The following is an 11502-nucleotide window of genomic DNA, read 5'->3' on the forward strand; positions in this document are numbered from 1 at the left end:
TACTGAGAAACATCCAAATATTACAGAAAAACTAAAACATCAAAAATATATCAAACAAAACTCACAGCATAACAATAAATTCTACAACACGGAATAGTACAACGCAACTAAACTCAACAAAACAAATGAAGACAACAACAGAACAAATGCAATAAATACAACGGAACAACTTGAAATAACAAAATTTGAAGATAACAAACAAAAACACTGAACGCTTCCTAATTACGTGTATAATAAAAGATTTAAATAAAGAGCGACTGCGCCACTTCTCCTGCAACAACTAGTAGTATTTTAAAACAACAATACTTAAAAAGTCTTACCCCTTTCGCTGCTGTTTTAAGCCGTTGATTCCGCAATCTGGTGTTTTCCGCCATCATTTTTTGAAGCTCCGATTCAGCCTTCATCTTCCGAAAATATGTCTCGTCGACCTCGGAAATGTCTATCGGCTCCCAGTCGTACACGTCATCTCCAGTATCCTCGATGTCATCATGGAACAGCGGCGGAAAATCTTCGTCCTCGATCATGCCCTCTTCAGGATATATCTCGTTCTTGGTTGGAATTGTCTGTAAGAAAATAAGATTTCATTAGCGCTGCTACGCACTCTAACACGATTTTACTCACCTTGGGTGGAAAACGAACTTTCCCTCCCGATTCCGCTCTACCTCCATTTGCTTGGGTGGCCCGATAGCCTCTCGGAACCCTCAAGCCAGTCGGAATCCGGGATGTAACGTTCGTTCGGTTCATCTTGGTGCTGAGTGAAATTTCTTCTTGCTTCTCTATTGCAATTTCAAACAGCAGTGACGAGTAATGTTGTGTGCACCTACCAAGTAGACTACTTGGATCGAAATCAGAGTGGGAAAATAGAAGCCGGCCTACTTTTGTACCATTTTCATTTTGACATACAGTGCATGTATTGCGTTACCAAGGCGTTATACTATAGGTGGACCGCAATGTCAAAATTGCTGTTCGGCCATTGCTCGTGAAAAAACAATTTTGTTTACAAAACAAATCATATCTTTTGGTGTCAAATGCATTCGTTGGCAAAATAGCTGCTCACGCCTTACTGTAGGCAGGTAATTTTGTGGATTTTTTCGTATAACAATTTCTCATAATTGCTTCTACGTTTTCAGATATCTACAATCAGCGGTCGAATTAAAAGCAGTGCAGAAGGATGTTTTGAGTATATTTTACCTTCTAGCCGCGCAATCAATGCTTTTTTCTTTCCAAGCAAGCAGCGTTTTAATCGTATGTGGTTTTATTGAGCATTTAAAAGAGAGTGTTAATTTTTTTTTGTTTTATCACTAGGGCAAAAGCATGAAATAGAATCGTACGTGGTACGAATTTATCGACACAATCTGATCAAGGACGGAGGCATCATCAAACGGAAACTACGCGAGAAACTTTTCGAAGAGATAAAACTGCGCCGCAACACTCGTGTCAAAATGGACGAGTTGGGCTGGGTGCTGATGAACCACGATTTGATAACACGTAATGAGCCAATCCAACAGCATGCCAATGGTAATCGATCAAATCATTTTAAATTCAACATGGAGCGGTTGCGAAACCTACTGGAGCAGCACGAACAGAACAATCACGCTGGTAGGTCGGTTTGATATATTTATTCCGCTAAAGAATGATTATATTTGTTGATTTTTCAGAGTTGACTTCCAAAAAGTAAAACAAATTCCTGCGTATGCTGGATGCAATTTTACAAAACGACAAAGTTTTGAAGGAAATTAAAGAGATGGTAGTGGCGAATCGAATTCTATCAGAAATTCGTTATGTGGCTACGGTGGAACGTATGCTGAAACACAATTTGGACCCCTCTTTGCGCTGCTGCTTTGTATGCCGAGAGTATTTCCGCACTGCCGATGAGTATACCAGTCATTTCGAAAAATTGCACGGTGAGCAATTTCTTATTGTTGCGGCGGTGGATCGATTTCAGACTAGTCAAAAGTTCAACGTTCTACATCACTACAATGCCCTTAATCCGGTGACAATATTCACGATTTGCAACGTATACCACACAGCCCTAATAAAAAAAAAACAAGAAAAGACGGGTCTAATATTTTACAATAAAGAACAAATCTACCACTTTCCACGAAAATCGGAGAACCACTATATCGATTCGACATGGAATGGCTGATACATATAAGGCAGAAAGAAGGTTTAACTTTGGAATTCATCATCCTATATTTCCTCGTACCATAAGGATCATGGCGCATTTGATGTCGGTCATCGTAGCTGCTGCTATGGAAATGACGTGAGCATATACCTTGATTTTTCTGAGGTTTGCAATCCTTCGATTGGCTACAGAAAAGTACCATTTATGAAGTCTATCTCCATCTCGGAGAAAAGTGTGGTAAACAATGTCCGGGTTATTTTTCGTTATGAGAACCTTGTTTCCACATCCTTTTACAGCACAATAATACGGCATCTGAAGTAAATAAAATATTCACAATATAATTTTGGCATGATAGAGAACCTCGAGATGAACGATTATCTGTGGAGGAGTTGGACAACAGATTTCTTAGACTTATAGCACTTTTATCACACTCACAAGCTCATCAAATCCTCACTGTCCCCCAAAAATATTGAATAATATATTTTTTTTTCCCAAAATATATATTTTATTAAGGCACATGTGGCGTTAGCCTGACGGGGCCGGGAGTCCAATATTTTGACAATTTTTGTCTTACAACTATGTTAGTAATATGTAACCGATTACTCGCGGTTGGCTCGAGGTTAGTATTACAAAGATCTCATAATTGGGATGTTGCAGTCTCCAGTACTATGTATGTGTGGCCGACACGGGATACTTCCTATTGGAGTGTAACTGACCATTGATCAGCGACGCCCCCCTAGTCTGTACCTCATATCAATCATGGTGCGTCTCTCTTGACTCGAGGAATCCAGGGTAGAATGGTCACTGGGCGGTACAATCTTCAGCTCGTGTAGAGTTGCCATGAGCGGTACAACCTTTGACTATTGTTGAATGATCAGTGGCCTGCACAACCTTCGACCTGTGTATCTGTAAAGAGTATGTGTATGTTTAATTACATTACATGGAGCGGTTATAATATATAATATAAATACCTTATTGCAGCTATAGTACACTATTTTTCACGAATATATATTTGTTTATTTCTTCCTTCAGTTGTTTTCCTCAGCGAGTTGATATGAAACCATAACCACACAACCAAACAAAAAGTAAATAATTCAGAAAGCTACGTCTCGCTACTCGTCTCACGTATTGTCTTGAAAGTGTCATAAACGAAACACCTATAGTTTAGCATCTTGTTGCGTTACATGATTTGTTGTGATTTCGATGAAAATTGAAAACAAGTGATGTGTTTCTGTTTTAGAAATATAAAATTGAACTTTGACAAGTTGGAGCTATGGGAGATCAAACTTTATGGTGAAAAACAGGAGAAACTGACTGCAGCCCAGGTCCTACCAATAACTCGAACTAGCACAGGAAAGCTTCCACCAACCCGTAACATCACATCGTCATCTGGCGATTTGTCGAACTCATCAACACCGACCAGCAATGGTAATAGTGCCCCAGGTTCCAGTTTGGCGAACAAATCGGCCATAATCTCTAGTAAGGCCTCGAGGGAGGAAATAAACTAACAAATGGTACAACAACTTCGGCTAGAGAGGGCAGCACACAATCAAAAGCGTGCGATGGAACTCAAACAGCAACAAGGTAATCGGAACCGGAAAAAATGGCCTTTGAGTCGACTGGTTAATCGTTATAATTTTACTCCGAATAGATGGTGCAAACCCACCGAAACAGTCCATTGTTCAGCGTTGTATTATTGTGAAAGAACCGGACGGTACAACGAAGATTATTCAACAGAACATAACTCAATCTTCACGGTCTGCTTCTGCATCAACTTCCCAGCCGAACCAAAGGCAGCAATCTCCCGCGCCCGCCAAACCAGATGGTCCACAAAAAGTGCAAATCATTCGTGATGGGAAGGATGGGAAGGTTAGTGTTCGTGGTCTGAACCCTGGGCAACAACTGATTCAAACGCCTGACAGAAAGCTACATGTTCTAAGTGCAGCCTCTGGTATGTTTGATAGTGGTGCGCTATGATTCCTAGATCTAAGTTATTTTTTAATTTACAGGATCAAACTCAACAGCGGGCAAGCAAGCAATTGCCGCTAACATATATCACGAAAGTGGCCACCAGTGGTGGTAGTACAAGTGGTGCAACGGCTTTTTTGTCGGCCCCCAGTGACTACCACATCTACGGTTCAGTCACCGCCGTCACAAACGTCGGTACAGCAGACAGTTGCATCAACGGCGACAGCGACGGCTATTCGTAGGGATATATTTTTCCTGTATATCGAGCTTCTTTTCACATCTAGTTTTATTCCAACTACTAGCTGACGCGACGAACTTCGTCCCGCCCAAAATAGATTTTTTGATTTGAATACTTTCAAACATCCACGTTTTCTTACTAAGTGAACGTTGAGTGCAATCACTGAACTCTTCATTGATTGATTACCCTTTGACCCTTTACAATTTCCTTTTACTATAAATTGTTTAGTACTTCTACAAAAATATATATAAAGTTATTTTCAGACACAATTCTCGCTCAAGATTCTTCAAGCATTTGGAAATAACATGTTTCTCCGTTGCATGAAATACATGTTTGATACAGAGAATATTACAGAATAGAGACTGCTCAAATCGGACCATTCCTTCCTCAGGTTTAGGGCAAACCAACACATTTGGCCTTCCATTTTTGTTTATATAGATAGAAGATACAGGAATGCGTTATTCCATCTGAAAATCCTTTTCATCTTTCGAACAAAAAACAATTTCGTTAGCACCAACATCAAATGGACTAGCAACGCTTAGTTAATTGTATAACATATGGGAATTCAATTTTCCGAATTTTCCGATTTTTCTCTCCGCTATATTGATCTACGGGAAGAGACGAATACAACGAAATATAGATGACTGAAATTGAACCATTCCTTCCTCGGGTTTTGCGCTTACCAACACATTTGGCCTTCCATTTTTATTTATAGATATATGATATGAAAATGCGTTATTTCGCCTGAAAATGCATTCCCACTTACGAACAAAGATCAATTTCGATATCGCAAATATTGAATGGACTAACAACGCTTATGATGATGTAATTTTCGAACATGTGGGAATTCATTTTTCCGAATTTTCCGACCTTCCTTTAGGATTTTCCGAAAATTTTCCGATTTTTCTCTACACTATATTGATCTACGGGAAGAGACGAATACAACAAAATACAGGAGGCTAAAATCGGACCATCCCTTCTTCGGGTTTTCCGCTTATCAACAGATTTTGCCTTACATTTTTATTTATATAGATTGGGGATCAGTAAGCGCCATTCGTTTTTAGAATTATCCTTCCATAAAACATACCACCAACACTTGTCACTAAACTTCCTGCTAAAAGACGTGCTCTTGGCCACTCCTTCTGCTTGAATTTAGTATCATTAGATAGCAAGTGGAATGTGTTTTGAGATCCCAAAGGTAGTGATCACTTATCCATCAAGATTTGTATCCAAATTTGTATTTGTAGTTGTATTGTTCGGACTGTTTACTACTGACGAACATTTATGATCTGAGCATCACATCGCTCTGGTTTTCAGTGTCCGAAACGAGTGGCTGATGACGAGTGCAGTTTTGCTTTACACCGGTCTCCCGTCTCGCCTGCAAAGACGCACTCGGAGAGTTAATCGTATACTGTAGAAACACTTGCCTCCGTGGAGCAAATTACTGCTGCGATTTGCACACAAACCGAGTGGAAAGAGTCTTTCGTTTCTTCTATCTAGATCCTTTGATGCGATCTATTAATAGACTCAGAGTAATCAAGAGAACATCATTCTGTTGGGAAGGGAGAGGAGTAATAGTTGATCGCAACTTGTACTTGTGCAGTTTGCGATTAATCATGGATCGAATCATGGTCGCATAATTTCCATCCTTGCTTCAATTCTATTTATCATTCTTCTTGCATGTATCCAAACTGCCAGCATTTCACTGTTTTGCTGCAGGGATGTAAGTCCGTGTTTATACACTGAGAAATTTAGTGGGGGTTTGTCGCAGTAGTTGCGACACATTGATTAGAAATAAAACCAACAATATATTTATGTGGACATCACTGATCTAGCCATCAATTCCGGAGATGGTTAATCAATTCTTCTATGGAGGAACCTAAACTATTTTCTCGTTTGGTCCATGAATGCGCACTTCGCGCTCAAACGAAACCCATCCCAGAATCCATTATTCGTCGAAGGGCTCCTAAACCTAAACCATGGCGGAATGAAAAGAGAGTCTAGCTTTATGTTGAAAAATCGTATGCACTTAAAGCCTCCCGGAAACATGGAGTCATCGTCAATTTTAAAATTTTCCTAACACTTGTCTAAGTCTAAGTTTGAAATTTTTTTAAAGGGAGTTCGATTGCATCAGTGAAAAAATAGTAACAACTCGGTTTTAGAATATACATTAAATTAGTTTATTGTAAATTAATTAATTTTATTTTATTTTACAACAAAAATTGTTAAAAAAAATATTAAAGCTAAATCGTGACTTGGCCCCATCTCTATGAATTTCCTCGGTTTGATCTATCACCTATGGGAAATAAAACATATTAACACAAATTTGTATTTTTTTAATTTGGAAAATGAACTCACGTCACTCCTTGTGTCACCTACTCATAGCCATTTCTCAGTGTTGTAGGCTAGCAAGTCAGGCCAAGGCCAGAAGATTCCCCTCGATAGCTCTCATGTATTTGATGCAATGTAAGAAAGAAAAAAATATTAATAATATCTACAGCGGAAAACAATAGAACAATCAAATAATAGAAAAATCAGTAGTGTAAAAAAATAACAACTCTGAAACTCAAAGTAACATAAGAAAATCCAACAGAATACGGAAAACAATAACGGTATAAATAAAATAAATCTAAATACTACTGAGAAACATCCAAATATTACAGAAAAACTAAAACATCAAAAATATATCAAACAAAACTCACAGCATAACAATAAATTCTACAACACGGAATAGTACAACGCAACTAAACTCAACAAAACAAATGAAGACAACAACAGAACAAATGCAATAAATACAACGGAACAACTTGAAATAACAAAATTTGAAGATAACAAACAAAAACACTGAACGCTTCCTAATTACGTGTATAATAAAAGATTTAAATAAAGAGCGACTGCGCCACTTCTCCTGCAACAACTAGTAGTATTTTAAAACAACAATACTTAAAAAGTCTTACCCCTTTCGCTGCTGTTTTAAGCCGTTGATTCCGCAATCTGGTGTTTTCCGCCATCATTTTTTGAAGCTCCGATTCAGCCTTCATCTTCCGAAAATATGTCTCGTCGACCTCGGAAATGTCTATCGGCTCCCAGTCGTACACGTCATCTCCAGTATCCTCGATGTCATCATGGAACAGCGGCGGAAAATCTTCGTCCTCGATCATGCCCTCTTCAGGATATATCTCGTTCTTGGTTGGAATTGTCTGTAAGAAAATAAGATTTCATTAGCGCTGCTACGCACTCTAACACGATTTTACTCACCTTGGGTGGAAAACGAACTTTCCCTCCCGATTCCGCTCTACCTCCATTTGCTTGGGTGGCCCGATAGCCTCTCGGAACCCTCAAGCCAGTCGGAATCCGGGATGTAACGTTCGTTCGGTTCATCTTGGTGCTGAGTGAAATTTCTTCTTGCTTCTCTATTGCAATTTCAAACAGCAGTGACGAGTAATGTTGTGTGCACCTACCAAGTAGACTACTTGGATCGAAATCAGAGTGGGAAAATAGAAGCCGGCCTACTTTTGTACCATTTTCATTTTGACATACAGTGCATGTATTGCGTTACCAAGGCGTTATACTATAGGTGGACCGCAATGTCAAAATTGCTGTTCGGCCATTGCTCGTGAAAAAACAATTTTGTTTACAAAACAAATCATATCTTTTGGTGTCAAATGCATTCGTTGGCAAAATAGCTGCTCACGCCTTACTGTAGGCAGGTAATTTTGTGGATTTTTTCGTATAACAATTTCTCATAATTGCTTCTACGTTTTCAGATATCTACAATCAGCGGTCGAATTAAAAGCAGTGCAGAAGGATGTTTTGAGTATATTTTACCTTCTAGCCGCGCAATCAATGCTTTTTTCTTTCCAAGCAAGCAGCGTTTTAATCGTATGTGGTTTTATTGAGCATTTAAAAGAGAGTGTTAATTTTTTTTTGTTTTATCACTAGGGCAAAAGCATGAAATAGAATCGTACGTGGTACGAATTTATCGACACAATCTGATCAAGGACGGAGGCATCATCAAACGGAAACTACGCGAGAAACTTTTCGAAGAGATAAAACTGCGCCGCAACACTCGTGTCAAAATGGACGAGTTGGGCTGGGTGCTGATGAACCACGATTTGATAACACGTAATGAGCCAATCCAACAGCATGCCAATGGTAATCGATCAAATCATTTTAAATTCAACATGGAGCGGTTGCGAAACCTACTGGAGCAGCACGAACAGAACAATCACGCTGGTAGGTCGGTTTGATATATTTATTCGACTAAAGAATGATTATATTTGTTGATTTTTCAGAGTTGACTTCCAAAAAGTAAAACAAATTCCTGCGTATGCTGGATGCAATTTTACAAAACGACAAAGTTTTGAAGGAAATTAAAGAGATGGTAGTGGCGAATCGAATTCTATCAGAAATTCGTTATGTGGCTACGGTGGAACGTATGCTGAAACACAATTTGGACCCCTCTTTGCGCTGCTGCTTTGTATGCCGAGAGTATTTCCGCACTGCCGATGAGTATACCAGTCATTTCGAAAAATTGCACGGTGAGCAATTTCTTATTGTTGCGGCGGTGGATCGATTTCAGACTAGTCAAAAGTTCAACGTTCTACATCACTACAATGCCCTTAATCCGGTGACAATATTCACGATTTGCAACGTATACCACACAGCCCTAATAAAAAAACAAGAAAAGACGGGTCTAATATTTTACAATAAAGAACAAATCTACCACTTTCCACGAAAATCGGAGAACCACTATATCGATTCGACATGGAATGGCTGATACATATAAGGCAGAAAGAAGGTTTAACTTTGGAATTCATCATCCTATATTTCCTCGTACCATTAAGATCATGGCGCATTTGATGTCGGTCATCGTAGCTGCTGCTATGGAAATGACGTGAGCATATACCTTGATTTTTCTGAGGTTTGCAATCCTTCGATTGGCTACAGAAAAGTACCATTTATGAAGTCTATCTCCATCTCGGAGAAAAGTGTGGTAAACAATGTCCGGGTTATTTTTCGTTATGAGAACCTTGTTTCCACATCCTTTTACAGCACAATAATACGGCATCTGAAGTAAATAAAATATTCACAATATAATTTTGGCATGATAGAGAACCTCGAGATGAACGATTATCTGTGGAGGAGTTGGACAACAGATTTCTTAGACTTATAGCACTTTTATCACACTCACAAGCTCATCAAATCCTCACTGTCCCCCAAAAATATTGAATAATATATATTTTTTTTTTCCCAAAATATATATTTTATTAAGGCACATGTGGCGTTAGCCTGGCGGGGCCGGGAGTCCAATATTTTGACAATTTTTGTCTTACAACTATGTTAGTAATATGTAACCGATTACTCGCGGTTGGCTCGAGGTTAGTATTACAAAGATCTCATAATTGGGATGTTGCAGTCTCCAGTACTATGTATGTGTGGCCGACACGGGATACTTCCTATTGGAGTGTAACTGACCATTGATCAGCGACGCCCCCCTAGTCTGTACCTCATATCAATCATGGTGCGTCTCTCTTGACTCGAGGAATCCAGGGTAGAATGGTCACTGGGCGGTACAATCTTCAGCTCGTGTAGAGTTGCCATGAGCGGTACAACCTTTGACTATTGTTGAATGATCAGTGGCCTGCACAACCTTCGACCTGTGTATCTGTAAAGAGTATGTGTATGTTTAATTACATTACATGGAGCGGTTATAATATATAATATAAATACCTTATTGCAGCTATAGTACACTATTTTTCACGAATATATATTTGTTTATTTCTTCCTTCAGTTGTTTTCCTCAGCGAGTTGATATGAAACCATAACCACACAACCAAACAAAAAGTAAATAATTCAGAAAGCTACGTCTCGCTACTCGTCTCACGTATTGTCTTGAAAGTGTCATAAACGAAACACCTATAGTTTAGCATCTTGTTGCGTTACATGATTTGTTGTGATTTCGATGAAAATTGAAAACAAGTGATGTGTTTCTGTTTTAGAAATATAAAATTGAACTTTGACAAGTTGGAGCTATGGGAGATCAAACTTTATGGTGAAAAACAGGAGAAACTGACTGCAGCCCAGGTCCTACAAATAACTCGAACTAGCACAGGAAAGCTTCCACCAACCCGTAACATCACATCGTCATCTGGCGATTTGTCGAACTCATCAACACCGACCAGCAATGGTAATAGTGCCCCAGGTTCCAGTTTGGCGAACAAATCGGCCATAATCTCTAGTAAGGCCTCGAGGGAGGAAATAAACTAACAAATGGTACAACAACTTCGGCTAGAGAGGGCAGCACACAATCAAAAGCGTGCGATGGAACTCAAACAGCAACAAGGTAATCGGAACCGGAAAAAATGGCCTTTGAGTCGACTGGTTAATCGTTATAATTTTACTCCGAATAGATGGTGCAAACCCACCGAAACAGTCCATTGTTCAGCGTTGTATTATTGTGAAAGAACCGGACGGTACAACGAAGATTATTCAACAGAACATAACTCAATCTTCACGGTCTGCTTCTGCATCAACTTCCCAGCCGAACCAAAGGCAGCAATCTCCCGCGCCCGCCAAACCAGATGGTCCACAAAAAGTGCAAATCATTCGTGATGGGAAGGATGGGAAGGTTAGTGTTCGTGGTCTGAACCCTGGGCAACAACTGATTCAAACGCCTGACAGAAAGCTACATGTTCTAAGTGCAGCCTCTGGTATGTTTGATAGTGGTGCGCTATGATTCCTAGATCTAAGTTATTTTTTAATTTACAGGATCAAACTCAACAGCGGGCAAGCAAGCAATTGCCGCTAACATATATCACGAAAGTGGCCACCAGTGGTGGTAGTACAAGTGGTGCAACGGCTTTTTTGTCGGCCCCCAGTGACTACCACATCTACGGTTCAGTCACCGCCGTCACAAACGTCGGTACAGCAGACAGTTGCATCAACGGCGACAGCGACGGCTATTCGTAGGGATATATTTTTCCTGTATATCGAGCTTCTTTTCACATCTAGTTTTATTCCAACTACTAGCTGACGCGACGAACTTCGTCCCGCCCAAAATAGATTTTTTGATTTGAATACTTTCAAACATCCACGTTTTCTTACTAAGTGAACGTTGAGTGCAATCACTGAACTCTTCATTGATTGATTACCCTTTGACCCTTTACAA

At 39.6% G+C, this 11502-nt stretch overlaps 2 long non-coding RNA genes across 2 annotated transcripts; both read left to right on the plus strand.

The window, feature by feature from the left end:
- Window positions 1-916: 916 nt before the first annotated feature.
- Window positions 917-2096, plus strand: LOC129782404 (uncharacterized). The gene is made up of 4 exons (XR_008744561.1): window positions 917-1073; window positions 1131-1245; window positions 1306-1599; window positions 1659-2096. It is a non-coding gene; the product is annotated as an uncharacterized LOC129782404 (long non-coding RNA).
- A 5788-nt stretch (window positions 2097-7884) lies between these two features.
- On the plus strand, window positions 7885-9075 carry LOC129782402 (uncharacterized). Its single transcript, XR_008744559.1, has 4 exons — window positions 7885-8041; window positions 8099-8213; window positions 8274-8567; window positions 8627-9075. It is a non-coding gene; the product is annotated as an uncharacterized LOC129782402 (long non-coding RNA).
- Window positions 9076-11502: the final 2427 nt, after the last annotated feature.

Source organism: Toxorhynchites rutilus, unplaced genomic scaffold (genome assembly GCF_029784135.1).
Source record: "Toxorhynchites rutilus septentrionalis strain SRP unplaced genomic scaffold, ASM2978413v1 HiC_scaffold_7, whole genome shotgun sequence".
NCBI classification, from domain to species: domain Eukaryota; kingdom Metazoa; phylum Arthropoda; class Insecta; order Diptera; family Culicidae; genus Toxorhynchites; species Toxorhynchites rutilus.